Raw genomic sequence first — 24,042 nt, 5'->3', positions numbered from 1 at the left:
AAATGGCCAGTCAAATTTTGCCAATCCCTGATCTAACCAAAAGTTCTATGAGCAGGAAGGCTAAGGTTCCTGGCCAGCAGAGACCAGAGAAAGTGAAAGGCTGCCCTAGAAGGTATCTAAGTGGTCTAATGATGTCACAGACCATAATTAGTTCTCTAGATAACCAAAATCCAAAAGAAGATTATATCTAGAGGACATGGATTTGTCTACAAAATGTTGCAGGAGTATACAAAAAAAGTATGCAAGAATATTTCACCAGATTTTCAAAAGGATGGATGAGTCCATGAGGGGTGAAAACCCACAGCATAAAAGGGATCGTCTTGTATTGAAAACTTACCTTCCCCATGCTAGCCCCTCACCCAAGTCTTCAGTGAAGCTCAGTGACCATTCTTATGTCCACTCACATACCTTTCTGTAATCATCTTAGAGAAAATATGTTTCACATGTTATTTCCTTTAAATTCTTCAGGGGGCTATTTATTTATAGTAATTACCAAAAAAGCATATATTCATCCCTGAAAGGTTGAATTTAGGATTTTACCCATTCTTAACTTGATCCTGGCTACCGAAAATAAAATGATGTACTTACAGTTAATAAGCTAATTAAAGTTTTACCAGAAATCAGCCTATCTTTCATCCTTTTATTATGAGTATAAATTGATTCTAGATACACAGAGATATAATCATTAGAATCAGCCTTACTCAAAATTAGCAGAAGTAGTGAAGGGAGGAGGTAGGTTGGGGTTATCATTTGGGGCATAAAAAAGCAAGTTTGGGGTTCTAGTCTCAGATCATGAAAAGAGCTTAAAAGTTGTCACTGACATCCTTGAAAGAAATAAAAAGCTGGACAAACAAAAATAAATAAATGACATTTTCTTAGACCCATCAAAGAACCAAAGTCTTAGAGCAAATATTACCCCAAAATCTAGAGGGATAGTTACACCCAGAGGAGTGACATAATTCTCAAAATGTGCTTAGCTGGAACAAAAGCCACTAAAACCCATGAGCTAGTCAGAAAACTTAAATGATTATTTTGACAAACTTCTAAAGGCCAGGTGCAGTCTACTTGGGAGTAAGAAACTCTAGGGTCTGCAGTCATCGAAGGGCTCCCCAAACTTATGTGGGCTTTCACTCTAGAAATTCACCAGGTTCTCACAATGAAGATCTGAAAAAGATTTCCTCATGGTGGTGGCTGATAATTATTAACAAATAATTAACATTATTTAAAATGTTTTTAAAAGAAGTATCAATGATATTCCAAGAGAGGATTTAAATTAAAATCATATAAAATAGTCAAAACCAAAGAAGGTAGAAAAAAAGGGGGAAAAAGATAGCAAATATGAAGCTAATAGAAAACAGTTGTAAAGATGGTATCTATACTCTAACTATATAAATAAGCAATTTAATTTTGAATGTTTAAATACACAAGTTAACAAAGCAGTATGGAGTATAAGGGAACTTTGTAATATTCTAGAAACTCTTTTGTATATCTAAAACTCTTTTAAAATTAAAAGTTTATTATTATGTTATTTAATATATTATTTTTAAAAGGCAAACTTTATCCCAAAATATTATCTCCCCAGCCCACTATCACAGAATCCCAGGTGCTGCCATAGAAAGCTATCACCTCTAATTCATATTTTGTAAAGGAAACTCCTCTGGGTATCATGTTAAGTATTATTGTTATCTTGATTAGCACTTGAGGCGGGTGTTTTTCTCTCCTATCGTTAAAGAGGGGACTGAAGGAACTAGGCTTTTCCTGAGGAGAAGGGAGTGTTACTATGGAGCTGACATAGCCAGGAAGGCAGAGATGATTAGGGTGCCCCAGCAGGAGTTACCAATCCTGAGGGCCAAGACCTTGTGTTTGTGAAAACCTACAGAGTGAACACACAGTAAATAGAGAAGCAAATTGAAGCTGTTCCAACTTGCATGTGGAGAGGAGGGCCTGCTGGCTCTTGTTGACTTTTACCTCAAGGGCCTCAGCTTGGTGTCATAGTACTTGTTCTAGTGGCACTCTCTCAAAGCAGTTCACAACATCTCAAATGAAAAGCAGGCTCTCTCTGGTGATTTATTACTTTAGAAATCTACACAAATAGTGAGGGAATCTCCGTAGCATTTGACTATTTTGTCACAAGTTACAGGAAGGCTGAGAAGAAATGGCTAGGGTATAGGTAATTATGAAAAGGAATACAAACTTGGATGTTTGCTTCCCACACATGTTCCAATTTGTGTCTGGGTTCAACTTAACATAGGTGAAGTCTCACTTAGTCAAATCAACATGCTTGTGAAAATATCCAGGGGATGAGGGTGAAAGAATCAAATTTTTATCAAGCAAATGCTGTTTCCTCCTTGTGTTCAATATCACTTCAGAAATGTTTTATATTCATATATCCTGGACCTTCAATGTGCTATGATCCCTTAACACTAGCTACAAGTCTCTCTGCCTCCTCCTCTAGTTTCTCTTTCAACTACTTAAATGTAATTCTGTAAATAAATAATTTAAAAACAGTAGGAAAGCCTCTTATTTAATGGTTTGCCACTGTGACTCTTTTTCCTTAAACCATGAATTCTGGCTATGTGAATTATCCCTCCCTTATGCATCTGCAGGCCTTGGTTTTTATAAACAGAGCATGTCTGTCATCCCATGGGTTTTTCACGAAGGAGCTTTTTAAAGGCAGAGCTGTACAAAAAGAGAAACAGCCTAATCCAACAGTTTTCAGATCTAGATAATCATCAAAATCACCTAGAAAGCTAGTTAAGTATACAGATTACCAGACCACACCCCACACTTACAGTACTGAATCCCTGGAGGTAGTACTAGGAATCAGTATGCTGAAAAACATTACAATTCTAGATTTAATTTAATAAGAACACCTTCCCAGGTGATTTTAATGATTAACCAATTTTGAAAATACTGGTCCAGCCCAAATTCTGACTAGAAATTAGCAGTCAGGACAACAGAGTCACACTGAACAATTCCATATCGTTGGGATATTTCTGAGGAACTCAGTTCATGTTGATAGAGGAGACCTAAGTAACAAATGGTTATTAGATACTATTCATTTATATTCACAATTTTCCTGCCTGGAGGACAGGGTCAAGTTTATCACATTCCTACAATCAATATGAAGAACGTATTTTCCTTTGCTTTAGCTCAAGCAAATTAACCTTCCTAGTTCATCATTTAATTTTACCTCAGACACTATAAAACTATCTAGAATCATCCCATTTCTTCATCTTAGTGTACCAAACAACATTGGGTCAGTATTACAACTTAAATGCCAATTCATAATCCACTAACTATAAACAGAAACATTCACAGGGAAATGCCTAGAATTTTCCAGAGTAGATGACTCTCTAAATTTGTTTGGGCAAATGCCCAAGAGGCCATATTACCAGGCAAAGTATCACAGAGGTTGGGCCACAGCAATTCTTTTACCCTCAGCCAGAACAGTTCCAAAAGAACAGGTTCCTCTACCTTATACAATCATCTTTGAATGCAGCTTTCAAATATAGACCCTCAAATTTCACTTTTGTGAAATATACGACAATGAACCCTGCACTTGGAATCAGGAGACACCCAGTTGGTGATCTTCAATAAATCACTTTTCCTCTCTGAACCTTAGTTTTCATATCTATAAATTCAAAGAATTAAACTGAACAAGCCTTTAGAATTATAGCACTAATTTTTAATTGAACCCAGTAGGGTCATTTGTAGTATGGATTCTGGACTTCTAAGGGGCCCCAGTTATGTGTAAAGAATCTGAAAAGGAGTTCCAAGAGTTACTTCCTTGGTACTAAATTCAGCCCTGAAGAACTTCCATCTCTGGCCAGGTGTGGCACAGTTGGTTGGGTGTTGTCTTGTGCATCAGAAGGTTGCTGGTTCTATTCTTGGTCAGGTCACATGCCCAGGTTACAGGTTCAATCCCCAGTAAGGGGCATGCAGGAGGCAGCTGATCGATGTTGTGCTCTCACATCAAAACATTTCTCTCTCTCTCCTTCTCCCCCTCTCTCTCTCTCTCTCTCTCGCTCTCGCTCTCTCTTGCTCTCTTCCCCCTTTCCCCTTCCTCTCTTTAAAAATAAAAAATAAACACGTATTTTTTTAATTAAATTAAATTTTTAAAAGAGAACCTCCAACTTTTCATCCCAGTCCAACTTGCACTCGACCTACCATCTTCGCTGGTAAGCTACCCAGCCACAGGGCAAGGGAGCCAGGGAAAATAGTCTGTAAAATTACTGCTAACAGCCTGAAAGGGCCTATCAGAAAACTCGTGACTTTTAACATAATTCAATTCCATGAATGCCAAAGGAAATGGTATAAAGGTTATCTCAATCCCAAATCCCCCAAATAATATAAAATCCTGAGTCTTTCAATTAGTACAAAAATTATTGTTCAACTTAGTACCTGCTAATAGGAAGAAAGACACAGCCACATGTTCATTGTCTGGTATGTTAAAGTAGAAAGACCAAATTAACATGGTAGGTGGTCAGTGGGCTCATTCAAGCTCTATAGAAGGATATTTCTCTCTCTCTTTCTTTCTCTCTCTCTCTCTTATCTGGGTCCTTATTTTACTTGGTCTCACTCGGATAATTTCTTTGCTTTCTATATCTTCTTTGCTGCCACTTTCCCAATTATCTGGTATTATAATTTCTGATAAAAAATCTTCTCTTTCTGGCCAAACCACAGGCACAGATTTCTCTTTGGTTTGGGGGTAGTGACTCTTTTTTTCTTTTCTTTTTTTTTTTCTTTTCTTTTTTTTTTAGTGTGGGTTGGCAGGAAGAAGCGAGGGTATTATTTTGGTCCCAAAAGAATAGTGCAAGTTTCTCACACTATAAAGCTAACCAGCTTCATAAAACATCACGACAACATCTTTGCTTCTTGTGCTGAAAGCTCATAAATAACAGAAGAGGCGATGGGAATCCCATTTCCCCCAAAAGCACACAGTATTCTTTTATAACACTGTTTCTAGAGGTTAGGACCCACACCCAAATATATCACACTACTGAATGGCATAGTTACACTGGGGAGACATGGTTTGATGAGTGCTGATGCAAACTGCCATCATAGCACACTGTCCTTTACCTGAAAGAAGTTATTTCTCATCACCCAATGAGGTTACATTTCCAGGAAGCCATAAAGTCTGATCACCCACAGTGTCAGCACAAATTCACCATGCCTGTATTACCAAAATAGATGGACTATTTTTTTCACTGTTTGGGTCACCATTGCCATAATTATAAAAGTCAGCAAAACAAAAACAACAAAAAACCAAACAACAAAAAAACCCTTGGTACTTAAGGTTCTGCTAATTCTAACACACATCCAAAAGGCTAAGGAACCCTGGTGGGGAGGGGGGCAGTGAAATGACCTTGAAAATAACCTTTCCTCAGGTGCAGAACTTCCCATAGTCTAGATCTTCTATGTATTCTAAGGACCCAGATTAAAGGGTACAATCTGAAACAGAGAATAAATACCCTGTGAAAAGTACCTCAATTCTCAGACCAATAGGGTAAGGTGTGAATTAACCAACATAACCATTTACTCAACCCCATTGTCCACAAAGACTTTCTGCCCTCCCTGCTGTAATCATGTAGTCCCATGCTTCAGCCTCAATGCTGTTCCAAACTCTATGATCATTCAGAGTTCTAGTCAGGGAGAATTTAAGAAACTTGTAACCAGTATCCTCTGTTGCAGATTCTTCTCTGATGTAAAACTGTTTTAATGGTTTGTTCTTTATGATCAAGTTCTGTCGTATTTCCTTGTTCCAATAACTGGACCCTTTTTATATGTCTTTCTGGGCCTAGTGCCTGATAGTCCTAGGAATATCAGGCTATTACCTGTAACTACACTGTTCCTGTGTTCTATATGCTTATTCTGTGGCCTACTGCTAAAAACCTCCAGGATCACTTTCTATTTCCCAATAGGTCTATTTAGACTCTACCCCTTAGCTTTCTTTGTTCTGGTTTATCTCGCTACCACTCAAGACCCAGTCCAGAAAGTCCCAGAGTGACTAGGATCTCACTTGGGAATACCCATGGCCCATAGCTAATCTTACTCACTATTAGTGGCCAACAAGTTAGATTGGCCATGTTACTGCCTTCCAAGTGACATGGGAGAAGGGGCATGGGTATTGGCTGGGGCAGGGAACAAGAAAACCTTCAGTTGCTGCAAGAAGACAATTATTTTGTCTTTGAGTCCTGTCTCAATAACTTAAAGCTTGTTTTCATGACACCTAGGAGTAAACAAGATCCTATCACGTATCCTATTATGTGCTTTGGGACAATAGTGATTCTCTATAAGGACCTAAACACCAAAGTAATGACATGTCCTCATTATCTAGGTTCTGCTTGGGTCTACTCAATGTCTATCCACTCTAGACAGATCTTATCACATCACTCTATTGTAATGGTGCTACTAGCCTGATGATCATTACAACCATTTAAATATGAGGATCTACTCCAGGGTGTGAATGCCCAGAAAATGTCAAATATCTGAAGGAAGTCCAGAATTACCAGTGACTCTCTTTTGACTCAGATCCTGGACATAAGACCAGAAACTTCTCTTTCAAAGAGACTCAGGCATGTCCCCTGGTCCAGAAGTAAGCCAGCCTTTTGTTTCTCATAATCCTAAATGTCAATATAAAGACACATAGCCCTTTGATTCACATATGAAACATTGATATAAAACTCATAAATAACCCTGTATTCATTCAACAAATATTAAACACCTAATATGTGCCATTCACTAGAGATTCAGCAGGAAATAAAACATAATACCCATGGTCATGAAGCTCAGAATGTCACAGGAGTAGGCAGACATTAAACAAATGAAATTAACTAATTAATAATATTGTGATAAGGGCTATAGAAAAATAAATCAGATCCAGGAAGAATAATTCTGTGCTGTGGGGAGGCATTGCAGTTTTAAATAGGGTAGTCAGAGTAGGTGACTAATAATGTGATATTTAAGCAAAGACCTGTAGCAGATCAGAGAGTAAACCACACCACGTGGATATCTGAGGGGGGAGCTTTCTAGGCAAAGGGTACAGCCAAGACAAAAAAACTGGAGCAGGGAGTGTTTGGTTTATTCAAGAAATAGCAAGGAGGCAAGTGTGGCTGAAGTTCTGTGAACTAAGTGGAGAGTAGCAAAGGAATGAGACAAGGAACCAGAGTCCCAATCATAGTCCATTGTGAGGACTTCAGATTTTGAGATAAGAAGCCATGGGTGTTTTGAGCAGAGAAGTGACAGGAGTTGACTTATATTTTAATAGTACCACTCTGGATGCTAAGTGAATAATAGATCAAAGGGGGCAAGGGGGAAAACCAGGAGACAAGTAAGGAGATTATTATTCTAGTCCAGGTGAGAGGGGACAGAGACTCAGCTTCAGGAAGATTGTCAAAAGTCACTGCCTCTGCTGACTAGCACACAAGTGAAAATTCCTGAGCATGCCTCTGCTGACCTTACTGCTACTTAGTTTTATAGAGCACATTCTCTTTTGCTGTTCTCTCCCAGTCCAACCAATTAACAGTCATCTCTTTATGAGTCCAACCTCAGCCCAATTCTAGACACTTCAGGCCTGGTCCTTGTTCTGTGCCTGGAGACTGATAAATATTCTGCAGTGGTGGCCTTTAGCCAAGAAACTAGAACCACACTTGCCCTCATACACCAGAGACCAACCCATGAGACATTAGGTGTTGGCACACAGAAACTCAAGAAGCCACCCCCACTCCCATAGCACAGCTGAGAGCCATTGTCTTCAATAGCCCTAAATAGAGAAACTATACTATTGTAATATTATTTTGAGTGCTAGTTATGTGGTAAGAATTGTGAAAAATTTTCTAATGGACTCTTTAATTTAAACCTTTTCAACAAACCTATGACATAGATTTTATTATTATGCACTTGTGATGGTTAGTGTTATGTGTCAACCTGACTAGGCTATAGTACCAAGTTATTCAGACACTAATCTAGACATTACTGTAAAGGTATTTTGCAGATCTGTTTAACATACACAATCAGTTTAAGTAAAGGAGGTTATTCATGATAATGTAAATGGACCTCATCCAATCAGTTAGAAGATCTTAAAAGCAAAACTGAGTTTTCCCAGAGAAGAAATTCTGCCTCAAGACTGCAGCATCAACTTCTGCCTGAATTTCCGGCCTGCCAGCCTGTTCATCAGATTTCAGACGTGCCAGCCCCCACAACCAAGTGAACTGATTCTTTGAAATATATATATATCCTACTGCTTCTGTTTCTCTGGAGAACACTGACTGATAGACCACTTTGACAGATGAATAATGAGATTCAAAGTAGTTAAGCAAGTTGCTCAAGGTCACAACAGCTACAAGTATAAAGAATCAGACTTGAGTAGACTGACTCCAAACCACACATTCTATCCTCTGCTTCCTCTAAAATGTCTGAATCTATTTTTAAAAATTGTGTGATCCTGAGAAATCTTATAGGAGTACTTTAAGGGTCTGTATGCTTAGTATATTATAACATTAATAGCTTATTACTATTATATGCTTATTATACTTTTATACTTATTATTATTAGTGATAATTGCAGCTAACATTTATTAAGTCATTCTTTTATGCCAGGCATTGTAATGAGCATTTGCATGCATATTTATCTTATGTAACCCTCACAACAACCATGTAAGTAATTTAATATTACCATCATTTTATACATGGTAAATATGACAATCAGAGATGTTAAGTAACTTGCCCAGAGTTACACAACTAGTAAAAGGCAAGGCTGGGATTCAATACCATTGCTCTTGCCTGACTTCTTCTGAACTATTGCAAGTAAAACAAAGTGATTACCTTGCCTTAAAGTCTATGTAGCCATTTTTAACCCACTGAGTCCTATAGGGCTATGTCTCCATTTGTCTCCACCTCCAAAATCAATGAAACCTTTAGAAGTTTCTAAAAGTACTGGTCTGTCATTTCTACTCTGGAATAAGTAGCTACCATTACTTGTACTTCACCTCAATGAGCATGATTTAGTAGATCGATGGCTTTTGTAAAGAAGCATTAAGGAATAGAAAGGCCAAGTCCTCTGACTCCATGGAATAAACTATGAAGTCAGAACACTTAGGTTCAAACCTCTGCTCTGTGACCTTCTGCACAGCAGCTAACTTTTCTGAACCTTAGTTTCTTCAACTATAAAATGGAAGTAATTGGTATGGGATGGTTTTGAAAATTAAAAGAGTAACATGCGGGAAACATTAGGCCAGAGCATAGCCTCACCAAACGTGAGGTATATACAACAGTTGCAGAACCTTCAGCCCTGGCTATTGGGCCCTCAGGCTGACCTGAGCATCTCAGCAGGCACCCTAGAAACTCTGACTGGGTTCAAACTGGAATTAACTGCTCAAGCACAAACACAGCCATGTATGTATAATTCACTGGGTAGAGCTTGTACTAAGCAAGTGGCATTTTTAAAGCCAAATAGGACTAAAACAGAGTTAGAGAAGAAATCAATGGTTTGTGTTCTCTCCATTATTTCAGTACTATTAGTATTGTGTTATAAGAGAGAACACTACATCATTAGTTCAACTCTCATGTTTTATCCTTCAAAAGGTACTTCTGTATCAGATCTTGTGTTAACTATTGGGATTATAGGTATTGCCTTCAATCAGCTGCTAGTCTCTTGGGTTTGCAAGTGTGGGAGAAAGAGAAGAAATAGGCAAGAGTGCTTTACTTAGCCAATACTTATGTGGCACTTGTTTTGTGCCAGGTACTCTTTTAACTATTCATTAAAGTCTTATATCAGCACAATGAAGTAGTTAATATTATTATTCATATTTTACAGATGAAGAAGCTGGGAAAATGACACAGGGTAACTTTTTCAAGGTCATGCTGCTAATAAATGACAGAGCCAGGATTTTAACATGCCCCACTATACTACGGCACCCCAACAAGATTTCTTGTTATAGATACACTGATGGGACCACCTCCTGGGGATGAGTGAGAGTGTCCCAAAAGGCTCCAGAAGCTCTAGAGGATTGGTGCATGTTGTTATTCTCAAAGAAATGGCAAATTCCCTGATGACAAATTAGAGGATAACCAGGACACCAAGTAATGACCACAAATCAGAGAATAACCAGACAGCAAATAATAAATTTTGGTTTACCTATCCATAGAATAGACAAAAATATGGGACTTTGTATTACTTATCTTTTGCTGCATTAATAATTACCCCAAAACTCAACAGCTTAAAGTAACAAACATTTATTATCTCAAAGTTTCTGTAGGCCAGGAATTTATGCATAGCTTAGCTAGGTGCCTTTGTCTCAAGGTTTTTTATGGGTCACAGTCAAACTGTCAGCCAGGGCTGAAGTCTCATCTGAAGGCTCAGCTGAGGGAGGATCTGCTTCTAAGCTCACTTATGTGGTTGTTGGTGGGATTCAGTTCCTCACAAACCACTGGTCAGAGGGCTCAGGTCCTTGATGGATGTCTACCTCAGTTCCTTCCTGGACCCCTCCCATAGGGCAGCTCACAACATGGCTGCTGGCTTCCCTCAAAGTAAGCAAGAGAGATCAAGATTTTAAGACTGAAGTCACTATCTTTTTACAACCTAATCTAGGAAGTTGACATCCCTTAACTTCTGACATGTTTTACTTATTAGAAGAGAGTCAATAAGTTCAACTTATACTAAAAGGGAGAGGATTACAAAGGACATGAATACCAGGAGTTAGGGATCTTTGGGGATCATCTTAGAAGCTATTTAGCACAGTCTCTAACATTATCCACAGGCAGGAAGCTCTGCAATGCCTCTGCCAGTAGATCACTAGTCTGATTTGTTACCTTCAATTACTAGAGTATTCTACACTATTGAATTATAAAGCGAGCCCTGTACTGAAGATCAGGCACTAAGTCAAATAATACAAGCTACATTAAGATTTTACTTGCACTTGTATGATTTTCATTACTTTCATTTGTACTTTTATTTCTAGTTTTTGCCAGACAGGCTTTCAAAAAGTGCTATAAAACTAGATTTTTCCTTCCTTAACTCTTCACCATTTCTGTTTCATCCTTCAAAAGCTACTTCTTGACTCAGATCCAGGAAGATTTCCTTAACTAATCTTGCCTGGCATAAAGGAGTTTTCATGTCTGAGATACAAGTCAGTTTCTTTGAGACACACATACAGGCAAATAATAGCAGATTATGTGGGGAATTTTGAATAGACAAGACTGATGACACTTTTTCCCTGGTTTAAGTAAAAACAGGTATACTCACAGGCTTCTAAGCGTTTATTATATGTAATTAACACTTGTGAAAACAGGGTTACACTTGCCGGCAAAAAGAGCAAAGTGAGGTGGGTTCTCTCCTAAGACATGTGCTTATGTCAGTATTTCTTGCCTATTGTTAATATTTTCTATTTTCTGGACTATGGGCCTACATGGATTTCAACTCTTTTTTCCTGTCTTAGCTGGCCTAAGAGTTATTGACCTCTGAGTCCGAGCTGCTTAGCTGTCTGCCACTACTGATCTGGTTAATTAACCTCGCCTGTCAGCAAAGTCAACTGATTTTTCTTAGACAGTTTGTTCCTCCAAACTGCAACATTTTGCAGATTTCACTTTATGTAACCAAACCACAAGTTCTGGTCCCTCCTGGCCAGCCTCTGCCCTGCCACCACTTATTCCATACTATAAAAACTGCCCTCTTTCACTTTGAGCAAATCCTCTGTCTCTATCAGGAAAATGATGACTTTGGGCACAGACTCCTTGTTACAACCTTACCCAAGTCTGTCCTGCCTAGGCTCTGTATCCAACTTGAAAATATTATTTCCAACTCCCTACATCTATCATCAGATTTGCCTGTTTCCTGGATAGTGTCCTCAGCATTCTCTACCTGATAAACTAATTCATGCTGGGTTGCTAATCACTAAGAATACCTTGGTAAGTTACCCCATACCAAAGTATTTCCACTTTAGTTACTGAAGAAAAAACTGCCAGAGCACAAAGTGAATACTATGGTAGAATTTCTGGCACTATGGCAGAATAGTGGGACTATTACTTGTGATATAAGTATTCCCCCACTTCACTCATGCAAAGGGTCAGTCCTTCATAGCACATATATAAGAGTCCCCTCTTATTTATCAGGGATACATTCTGAGATATTCAGTGGATGTCTGAAACCACAGATAGTTCCACATGCTATATATACCATGTTTTTTCCTATACATACATACTTTTTCACTTAAAGGAAGCACTTTGTGGCTTCTATTTGGCATATCCAAATTGCCAGCATCACTATTCTTGTGATTTGGGGCCATTACTAAGTAAAATAGGGGTTACTTGAACACAAGCACTGTGATAGCATGACAGTCGACCTAACAATGTGACTAATAGGCAAGGAATATATACAGAGTGATATGGTGGACAAAGAGATGGTTCCCATCCCAGGTGGGATGGCACAAATTTCATCACAATACTCAGAATGGTTCACAATTTAAAACTTATGGATTGTTTATTCCTGGACTTTTCCATTTAATATTTTCATACTGAGGTTGGCTGTGGGTAACAAACCATGGAAAGCGAAACCACAGATGAGGAGGGACTATTATATACCGATATAGGCTCAAGACAACCTTAGGTATAGTCTTAGTAGATACAGTCATTAAGAGAAACTAAGGATATTAAGGCTTTCCTGAAAATTTGAGACTGATAACCAAGGACAACTAGTCCCTCCTACCTTGGGGCTCAAACATACATAACTTTCAAAACTTGAAGCTAGGTAGATGATAAACAAGGTTGCATTCATGCCAGGCTCTCTTGTAGGCCAGAAGCAATAGCTGTGTTTAAGTAAGATTCACATCCATGGCCCAGTCAGCTAATGAGTGACAAAGTGCAAACCATCATCATGATCTTTGGGACATGTGTAGCCTATAAGAGCTCTTTTAATTATTTTGTTCATTGGAGATTTGTGATAAGCATGTAAGAGCCATGTCCTGTACAGGTGAGTGTTTAGAAGAGACCTGTCTAGGACAGATTTGTCATTTACTAGCATTGGCCAAGCTGCTTCTAGATTCAACAAAGATACATGTCCATTAATATTTGGCTTAAATGGAATTCTCTCATTCAATAAATAATTTCATTGTATATTATCCTTTTTGTTTGTCTCTTGTTTCTCCCCATGAAAATGAGAGCTTCATAAGAGCAGTGATCTTGTTTCCTGTGGTAATGCTACCTCCTAGAAAAGGTGTTTGCACCGAGTAAGTCAGTAAATGTTGGTTCAGTGAACGTAAATGCTATAGGCCTTCAATGATTCTTGCCAATCTGTTGCCCTGCTCAGTTCTTTCTCCTGTTCACCACATGTTATTTGTTCTTCTCCACTCCTTCACTCTCCTTGAACCTCCAGTCTTTTCATATAAATTCTCTCACTCTCAGTAAAACATGCCAACTCCTACATTTCATAACAAAAGAAGGCATCAGATGTGAATTCCCTCAACCTCTCTCTTTAAACTCACAAACTTGTATTTGCTACATTACTCTGATCTCTCCCTCTCTTTTCTCACGACATTCTCCCTGTGTCTTAATATGACATTTTCTTCTTATAAGGACACCTATTATGTTGGATTAAGGGCCTAGACTATTCCAATATCACCTCATTTTAACTAATTACATCTGCAATGACAACTTCCAAGTAAGGTCACATTCTGAGGTACTGAGGATTAGGAATTCAACATATTATTTTGAGGGACACAAGTCAACCCTTATTGCCTTCTAACAATTTCCCTGTATCATTCTCCTCCTCTTAATCCACACTTGCTGAATGAGTTATCTATACTGTCTATACTTACACTCCTTAATACCTTTAAATAAGCTTCTATTATCTCTAAATCTACTTTTACTAACATCCTTGTACCATGTCCAATGACTACTTTTTCTTTTAAAACTTATTAAATGTTTATTTCTTGAATTTTTCATTTATTATTTTCTAACTATGGTTGACCATGGGTAACTGAAATCATGGAAAGTGAAACCATGGAAAGAGGGGACTACTATATAAGCTAGAAAAAAATTGTGCTAAAAATAGCATCTCATCACATTGAGCTCTGAAGCTGTTTTACATATATAGCTCTAAATATTTGGACATATCCTTAGAAAACCAGGAGTTTCTCTAAAAGTATTTTAATTTTTAAAAAAGTAAATAGACAATACATGGAAAAGTACAACTTTACTTATTGTCCAGACATTCTCTTAGAGGTGCCTTTTTAGACCTTTAAAAGCACAATTACTGCTAGCTACCAAGTTGCTATGGTGCATGAGATTACCCAAAAGAATCGTAAGTATTGCATCATCTCCATTGCAGAGAAAATTCAAGAACAACTTTTATATAGCATTGTTTCCAAGACACAGTTTGTTCCAAGTTATGAAAAATTGCTTGATAAATGAACTTTTAGAAATGAACTATTTTGCTAGTTAGGAACTGCTTATGTTATGCATGTGGCATTTTTCCAGGTTTTTGAACACTATGCTAGAAAAGATCCTGTGGTACTTTGCTAATCAAAAGGAATCCAAATCATTTTCATGGTGATATTTGCTTCATCTCACCAACATATAGTGAGAGACATACAGCACCAGCTCCCAGACTGGGTATAAGAATGTTTTGGCACATTGCAAAAAATATCCTCAGTAGGTCAATGCACATTGAGCTGCCTCAATCTCTTTTGCCTCACACATGTACACACTTTCCCAGAGAAGCCCTAAATAAACAAAATCCACCTCAAAACTTTAAACAAATTACATTATTAATGTCATTTCCTTTCTGACAAAAGGGAAGAAACAAAACCAAAGCCTGAATTAAAGATTTAGTCAAGGGGTCTTAACACCACACAAATTCACCCCCACCTCCTCTCGGTGCCTAGAGAACAGACTGATCTTTGCCTGACTTACATGGACCTTAACTTTCCAGGCTCTTCTCTCTTTCTTCCTAAACATAGATCCTCCATAACAGACCTTCCCTTCATTGGTCCCTGAAAACTAGTTCTTGTGTGCCTTTGTTTGCCTTATCTCCCCTGCCTGATTGTCTCAGAGTGCTTCTCTTCACTAACAGGAGGCAGTCTGATAAGTTGAAAGGAGAATGATTTCTAGAGTGTGAAAAATCCAGGGTTTAAATTCTGGTTCTGCCATTTAACAGTCATGTGCCTTTAGGCAGTTTCTTAGTTTTTTGTTTTGTTTTGTTTTTTAAAATATATCTTTATTGATTTCAGAGAGAGGAAGGGAGAGGGATAGAGAGATAGAAACATCAATGATGAGAGAGTCATTGATTGGCTTCCTCCTGCATGCCCTCGACTGGGGATCAAGCCCGCAACCTGGGCATGTGCCCTGACCAGGGATCGAACCTCAATTTCCTGGATCGTAGGTTGATGCTCATAGCTGAGACACGCCTCGCTGGGCAGTTTCTTAGTTTCTTTTCTTTTTTTTTTTTTTAATATATCTTTATTGATTTCAGAGAGAGGAAAGGAGAGGGAGAGAGAGAGAAACATCAATGGTGAGAGAGTCATTGATGGAGCCCACAACCCGGGCATGTGCCCTGACTAGGAATCGAGCCCTGATCGCCTGGATCCTAGGTCGACGCTCAATTGCTGAGCCATGCCCGGCCGGGCAGTTTCTTAGTTTCTTAAACCTTAATTTCCTCACCTGAAAAGTGAGGATGATAATGTTGCCTACCTTACAGGAACATTATGTGAGTTAAATGAGATAATGCATGTAAGGCACCTAGCCAATATTAGCTTTCCAACAAATAGGATATATCATCATCATTATTGCTCTTTTTTTTTTTTTTTAAGTCATAGTTCATGGCTCAATCTTCAGCCCAGTTCATGAGGATATCCAATTTCTCTGAAGTCCAATATCTTACTTTATCTATATCACATGTCTGGTTCTTTAATATTAGTTTTATTTGTAGGTGGAAATATTGTATCTACCTAAGTACACTGAAAGCTTATTTAGGGGTAAAATTATGCCCACCTTCTCTGTATTATTCCAGATAAACTTTTATACAGAAGTAGAACCTCCCCAATATGTGTTGATTGTCTAAGATTATAGATACAGAATTAGTAGGCATCAGTTGGTAGGATGGTGACATAAGGCTTGAAGGAAAATAAAATTAAATAATAAATAATGTTGCTTACAACTAACATTTTACTGAACACTTGGATTTAATAAAAAAATATACATCAAGTATTTATTATATGGAGGACACTTTACCAGACACTTGACAGATATAGCATTTCATCCTCACAACACTGTGAGGTAGGTATCATTAGCTCCATTTTATAGATGAGGAAACTGAGTCTCACCAACATTGTATAACATTTCTGGTATTACATAGTTCTGAGAGCCAAGACCTAGATCATTTGACTCCAAATTCTGAGTTCTAAACCTACAGGTATAATGCCTTACTAAGGGAGAGAGAGATATTGTCCAAAGGACTTTACAAATTTTCAAAGGTCACTTCATTATTGATACAGAGCCTGTACCTTGCTAAGGTGAAACTGTGTACATAATAAGATTTTCAGCATTCATGGTTGAAAAAACAACAGGGAATTCTAGTTCACCAGACCATCTCTACACTCATTCATTGCATGTAATTTCTGATTATTCTTGAATTGAGGACCCAGTCTATGTTGGAAAAGAGGGGAGGGTGATAAAAAGGAGGCAGAAAGATGGGCAGATGGCTGGAGGAGTAGATGGCCATGTGGGAGAGTACAAGAAGTGTTGCCTGCTGTGTCCCAGGAAGGCTCAGTGTCCATCAAGGAGAGAAAATGATTGGGAAACACTTCACAGTACAACACGCCAAGTGGAATAAGAGCCTATTCATCCACTTGGAGCAAGAAAAAAGTAACAGTGCCCACTGCTTGTGTGGGTGTACTTGATCTTTTCCAGCAAGGTGTGTGTTTAAAAAAAGATTAGTACAATAGGGCACGAAGAGTCCTATTGAAAACAGCCGCCTGCATAGCCTTGGCAGATTGGTACTGTGGAACAGTTCCGTCTGACATTTAAAATGTGGCAAAACTACTTAAATTCAATTTAAAAATAAGTTTTCTATAACCCCTTATTTTCTTCTTATAAGCATGAGTTCAATGAAGATGGCATCGTGAGCTTTATAGGATGCCCCCCAGAATGAATGCTTGCCAAAGACAAGAATATGTGGCACTAAGGGATGACAAGCTGATTAGGTTGCAGTGATTCCCAGGCTCATGCCTGAGAAGACTATGCTCTCAAGAAAGAAAATGTGTGGGTGGAATTTGGATTGGGGTTAAACTGGAGTACAGCTCCAAACCACTGCAGCCAAGTTCACAATTGGAACATGAGAGCGAGATCTTCTCTCTGGTAAAGAGTGATTCATTTCAATTAACAAATGGCAAAGAGTAAAGGGAATAGAGATGGACATTTTTCTGTAATGTCACTGAGGGCCCAGTGACTTTGGCCTGCATCCTGATTGCTTCACAGTGGGTGAATTTGGTGAAAAAGGTCGTAAAATTCTGATTGAATAGATTATATAACATAGCTACTGACTTATTCTTGTTCTATAGCATAATGATTGGAAATGCAGAACTCAATAGGCAGATTTTTTTTTTCCTCCAGGAATATACTGAATCAAAAGCATCTATCCACATTCTCCAAGTTATCCCCCTGTAAGAACCATGGCCAGGAGCTAGAGAACATACTGTCACTATACAGTAAAAGCTTCCTTGTTTTGAGTGTTGCAGAGGGAAATTTCACCCTTCTCTCCAAACTTCTGCCTGTGTGTTCTCTTCACTGCACCTCCACAAGGTAAGAGGAGTTGACATGCTTATTGGTCAAAGCCTGAAACATAGTTTGGGTCACATTTGATCAGTGGATATAGTTATTGTTTCAGAACCCATTCATAACACTCTCTCACTTGTACTTCTAGAAATGGTCTATAGTTAACACAGATTTAAGTTTTCCTTTTCTTTCATGACTTCCTTTTTCTTATCTTCCTGCCTCAGGAACAAAACTTTGCATTCTTTTTGTCTTCCCTCTGTGCCACTCCTTGTAGGCAGTTGGGTCAATGGACTCAGGGCTGTTCTTGAGATCTGGCTTCTCTCTCTCTCTCCTACTCATTCTTTATTTTCCTCCTGTCCCAAGCAGGCACATTTAAGTACACAGTTCCCAAGATTAGAATTAGGGAGTGGAGATGAGAAAGAGATTCTATTAAACCTCCATCTTAAGACCCATCATCCCATTTAGTTTTACTCAAAGATTATTGAGTACTGGCTCAGCTATTAATGAAATAGTAATTAGATTCTCATTTGGTTATTGTTCTTTGCACATAGTTTCCTTGATACAGAATCCTGCATGAGGAAGGGGGTTACTGAAAGGACAAGAATCGGTTTATTTTAGAGTCTGGAGCTAAAATACTAACCTGAGACTATCAAAACCCTACCAATAAGTACTGTTCTGGAATTGGAAATATATCTTGCCTGGATTACTCACCTAGATACCTGTTTATTCCTCTCGCCTCCATTTACACCTTTTCCTTGCCCATTCTTCTTATTATAACTAGAGTTAACTTCCTACTTTTAAAATCTTTTCATATAACTACTTTTCCTAAAACCATTTCTTTGTATGTTTATCCTTACTACTTTTCCTAAAACCATTTCTTTATCTGTTTATCCTTAGCATGACTTTGAAGACTCTTGCTAAAATGACGCTGGTAAACTGTAAATGAGTGGTTCTCAAAATTTGTGTCAACAAATTGGTATGTTTGTCCTACCCCAGAAACAGGTTTGTAAGTCTGAGGAGAAGCTTGGAAATCTGCAATAGAACAAATGCCTTAGATTATTCTGACACATATTCTGAGCACTACACTTTGAGAAATACTTCTTTGTGGTAGTACAGACTGACCTGCCCTCATCATCTCCTCCTCCTCCTCTTCAGCTGAGTTCCTCTACTCTTCCTGAAATACTGTGTTCATGGACTTAGAAAATTTTGAGTTGGAATAAACCTTAAAGATCATTGAAGTGCTTTTCATACTCTATGTAGGCATTCCCTCCATAGGTTGTCTCATAGAGAGGTCTCCAGCCTCTGTACCTGATCACACTTTTGCATGGCTCTAAAAAGTCCAAATTTTATTCAATAAGAGAAGCATCCAGGAGTAGTGGAAAGAGCACTGGATCATTAATCAGAATTTAGATCCTCACTGCCACTTTTTAGCTTTGTGATTTTAAGCAAATCACTTGATCTGTCTGCAACTCAATTTCCTCCTCTGTATTAAGGTGGTAATGTGAAAGGCAATGTAGTGTTAACAGTTAAGAGTATGGACTGGAGCCCAGAATGAGGGGAATCAAACCTTGGCTCTGCTAGTTGCTAGATGTGTGATCTTGGACATGTTACTTTACCTCTTCATGCTTCAGGTTTGTTGTCTGTAAGGTGTACCTGATAATAAGTGTAACTAAGTCATGTGGTGAAATGTAAATGACTTTATATGTGCAAGTGGTTGGCACATAGTAAGTACAATATAGGTGTTAAATATTACTATATTCTATTATATTGGGGTAAAATTACTACAATAACTACCTCAGAGCGTTGGCATAAAAATTATATGAAATGATGTATGAAAAAGTGCTCAATAAACTATGAAGTGTCATATAAATGTAATAATTTAGTTGATTTAGTTGAAATCTGTTAGTTCTAAAACTAAATTCAGACTTCACAGAACAAGGCTAACACCCTGTCTACAAAACAGTATCTGAAGAAAGCTTATCATTTACTCCCAGGCTTAACAACTTCGGTGTTTTCAACAATTTCTTATATCACATAGTTATGGCTTGGTCATAATTTATGGATGGACTATATCTGGTTATTCATTTTTTAATTCATCAAACATTTCATGAACAGCTATTACAATCTAAGTACAATGTTATGTATTAGAGATACAGCAATGACTAAAACACAGTTCTATCCTCAAAAAATATTGTCTAATGGTTAAATGCTTCTGAAAATATGACCATCAGTACCAAATGTTACCAAAGGACTGGCTGGGCCAATGCATGTCTTCTGTTCTGTATAGTACGTTTTTATCAAAATAGTCTAAGGCCTCATTAGCATGATTGATCAGTTTTGATTCACACTGAACATAGAATCAAATAATCCTCTGGGATTCACACATAAAAACTGATAGAGCAGATACTGCACCCTTTATTCACACAGTTGATTTGAAACCCATGAGTTAGGACTTGAAATTTACACATATTAAATGAGCTATTATCATTTCATCCCATCTTTCTAAACTGTAAAACCTTTTTAATGTTTACAGAGTTAGTAGGTATACTGTCTACACATTCAAGTGTACAGCATTATAGTTAAACTATCACATACTTTACAAAGTGCTTTGAAACAGTATCTAAGGACTTTAAAATAGTATCTAGTGATTAATCAATAAAAAATAGCTATTATTATTTAGATGCCTGTGATGTGAGCTGTATTGTACTCAAATAATAATAGCTAATACTTATTGATCAATTACTAGATACTGCTTTCAGGTCCTTAGATACTGTTCCAAAAATTTTACATGTATAAACACATCTTGCCCTCACAACAATTTTATGAAATAATTGCTATTTCTGTTTGATTTTATAGGTCAGAAAATGAGAAGTGAGAGATGATGTCAATTTCCTGAGATTCCACAGCTAGTTAAGTGGTAGAGCTATGATTTTAAACCTGAAGTCTAGTGCTAGAACCCACATGCAATCAGTGAGATATTCCTTTGCTTGTTATTGAACAAATGAAATGGAATAACTAGCCATAATTTAACCCTCAGTGAAGCCATACTAAGCCTTTGTGATCACCACTGCCTTTTCTTAGTGTTTGCACCCATTTCTTTATTAATTCAGTAAAGATTTCCTCTAAGGATTGATGTTAATATTACTGGGCTATAATTTTTAGAATCTAACTCCCTCCTTTAAAAAAATCAAATTAGCATTATTTTATAATTGCATTCAGTCAAAGACCCCTCTCATTGAATTAATATGGTTTTTCTCTGACCTATGACTAAGCAGCCTGTTTGCATATCATAATTAAAAGTCAACTTCCAGAATTTCATTAAATATATAATTAGTGTCCTTGGCAGAAAGGCAGAAAGCCTAACTAAAATATGAAAAATGGCTCTTTAAACCCATTCACTGGAAATAAAATGAAGCAGAAGACAAAAAAAGTTTATATTCTAAGCAGACACTGGTAATTATCACATTGGACCACGCATCTGTCTAGCCACCTTCTGTTCACAAGATGAAATTAAAACTGTTGGTGTGCTGGCTTGCTATTCCTGTTAGTTACAATCTCCTCCTATATGCCTGCAGGTAGGGATCTTCTGCATTGCTATTTAATTTCACTGACATTTTGAGAAAGTAGAGTGAACCTCCTGTTTTTATTTCTTTGTCCCTAATAGGGTCTGTTACCAGATCGCCCCCAGACAAAACTATTTATTGCTATCTCCTTTTATGGCTTTTCTTTTCATCTTCTTGCTAACTTTCTATGGAGAAACTTTATGTGAGCATTTGATTAGGCAGGGTGTGGGAAAGTGGGAAGCAGGAAATAAATTGCTGGTTTTTATTCTTGGATGGGCACTGTGGCAGCATTTTGGTCAAAATTGTTCAGGTCCTTGTTAATTTTATGGACTATTATTAACCCCCAAAATTGGAAAAGTAAATCCTCAAAAAATTTGATCATCATTTTCCAACTTGTGTACTGTGGACCATGAATGCAGAGCTAATTTTAAGAGTGTGTTTGGGGGAAGAAGTTGTATGCTCAAACAAGTTTTGGAAAATATTTATATTTTCTACATAAGTGGACATAATTTACAATTTCAATCAATGTTAATATTCCAAATATTTACATTTTCCATTACTATTTACAATTTCAATTTAGCAAATGTTTGTTGATGACCTTCTGTTTCAGGCACTGTTGCAGGATCTGGTTATAGAAAGGTGAATAAGGCAGATATAATCCCTGCCTTAATGGAGCTAACATCCTAGTTGGAGAGACAGAAAATATACAACTCAATGAACAAATAAATGAGATAATCTTAGACAATAATAAATCTTTGAATTAAATAAAATAGAATGATTAGACTGAACATGGCAGGAGAATGTATTGGAACAACTTGAGAGAAAATCTTCAGAGAAGGGCTCTCCAAGGAGGTGATATTGATCTGAAATGCCCTGAGGCAAGAAAGAGTTTATTGTGTTCATGGAACAGCAAGGAAGCTGAAGTGGTTAGAGCAGAGTGTTAAGGGAAAGAGGGGTCTCAGATGATGTTGAAAAGGAAGGCAGGGGTCAGCTCATGTAGGGCCATGTAAGCTGTGGTAGGTTTTAAATGGTTTTGAGCAGGAAAGTGGCTTCACTCAATTTACATCAAGACTTTGAAAAGTCCTACCTTAAAGAAATCTGCTTAGCATTTTTAATCTAGTAATTCTCAAGCACATTTGATCATTAAAGAGTTTTATCCCTATATGACACATTTTTAACATATTTCATAACAGTATCCCGTAGCCCACCAGTTTAGGAAATACTTGAAATTTGCAAGTGAAATAACCATTTTGCAATATTATGGGATGCTTAAGGATATACTGAAAATAGGAATGAATACAGGCAGACAGATGATCAAGACAAGTACAGACATTTTCCCCCTAGTTTGAGACAAGGTACACAGTAGATTATAGAGTTGGGCTAGGTTTGGGAAGAGGGTAGGTTAGAGTTCTTTTATATTCTTGAAAAATAACATTTTCTCTTCTCAGACACTGATTGTTGTCAGGAAGACTTCTATTTACCTGTCCTGTTTCTAAGCTTTGTTCATAGAGGGTTCTGGAGAAAAAAGCAGTTGATACTAGAGCACTTTTTGTATGGTTCACCTTAAGAAACAAATCAGTAATATATCATTATTTTTCATAATATGTATCCCTCAGAATAGGAAAGGAGAGTTGGAAAGTAAGAAGAGACAGCTGAGTAGTAGGTAAGAGAAAGGGGATGTTCAAGTTGAAACTGTGGGATTCAAAACATGATGGATGCCAGGGTCTTTTCACAAGCAATGCCATCTGCTTGTGGGATATTAGAAGGATGTTAGAATGATAAACTTGAGAAGAAGAATGAGGGCTTGATGGGAGACAGTTGAGTGGTTAAAAGCATGGGCATTGAAATCAGGTTTGGGTTTCATATCCAGCTCTGTCAGTAACTAGCTGTGCAACTATGCATAAGTTCTTTAATCCCTCTGAGACTTGTTTTTCTCATGAATAAAATGAAAATGATAATGACATCTAGCTCATAAAAATATTGAGGTAATTAAATGAGATTATATATGTAAAGAGTTGAGCGCTGTCCCTGGTATAGTATGCATTATAAAATGTTTCTGTTGTCAAATGTATTAATATCTGGCCTGCGGAGGGGGTCGGAGCAGGGTGGGTCAATGGGGGGGAAAGGGAGACATCTGTAACACTTTCAACAATAAAGATAAAAATTTTTAAAAATATAATAATGTCTGGACCTTTAAGAGAGAGGGGAGTGGAAATGTAGGTCAGTGTAGTCCAATGGAAGTTTCTTTAACAGTGGAAAAATCCTTTATCTTTGCTACTAGCCGCATGAGACCACTGAGCTCTTGAAATTTTTCTAGTACAACTTAGGAATTGAAATATTATATTTTTATTTTAATTAATCTAAACTTAAGTAGCCATCAGTGTCTACCAGTTATTGTATTGGACAGTGCAGTTCTAGGTGCTCAGAATTATTGGACTGATGGGGAGAGAAAATGTTTCAAATGCCTCTAGATTTGGAAAGGGAAGGAGAAAAGAGAAGGAAAGAAAGTAGATTAAAAGGGGAGACAAACAGAAGGAATGAAGCTTCCAAAAGAATTAAGATGAGAATATAAAAAATGCTATCCTTTGTTCTATCATCCAGCCAAATAGGAACCCTACATGAGTATACCACTTATGACTCTCAACCACATATGTACCTTTCTCTTGGACCTAGAATCCAAAAATCTTTATCAGCACTTCTTGACCCTTTCTCTA

The sequence above is a fragment of the Miniopterus natalensis genome, chromosome X, assembly GCF_054644295.1.
Source record: "Miniopterus natalensis isolate mMinNat1 chromosome X, mMinNat1.hap1, whole genome shotgun sequence".
In the NCBI taxonomy this organism is placed as follows: domain Eukaryota; kingdom Metazoa; phylum Chordata; class Mammalia; order Chiroptera; family Miniopteridae; genus Miniopterus; species Miniopterus natalensis.
The sequence above is the reverse complement of the archived record's forward strand: the minus strand, read 5'-3'. Positions refer to the sequence as shown.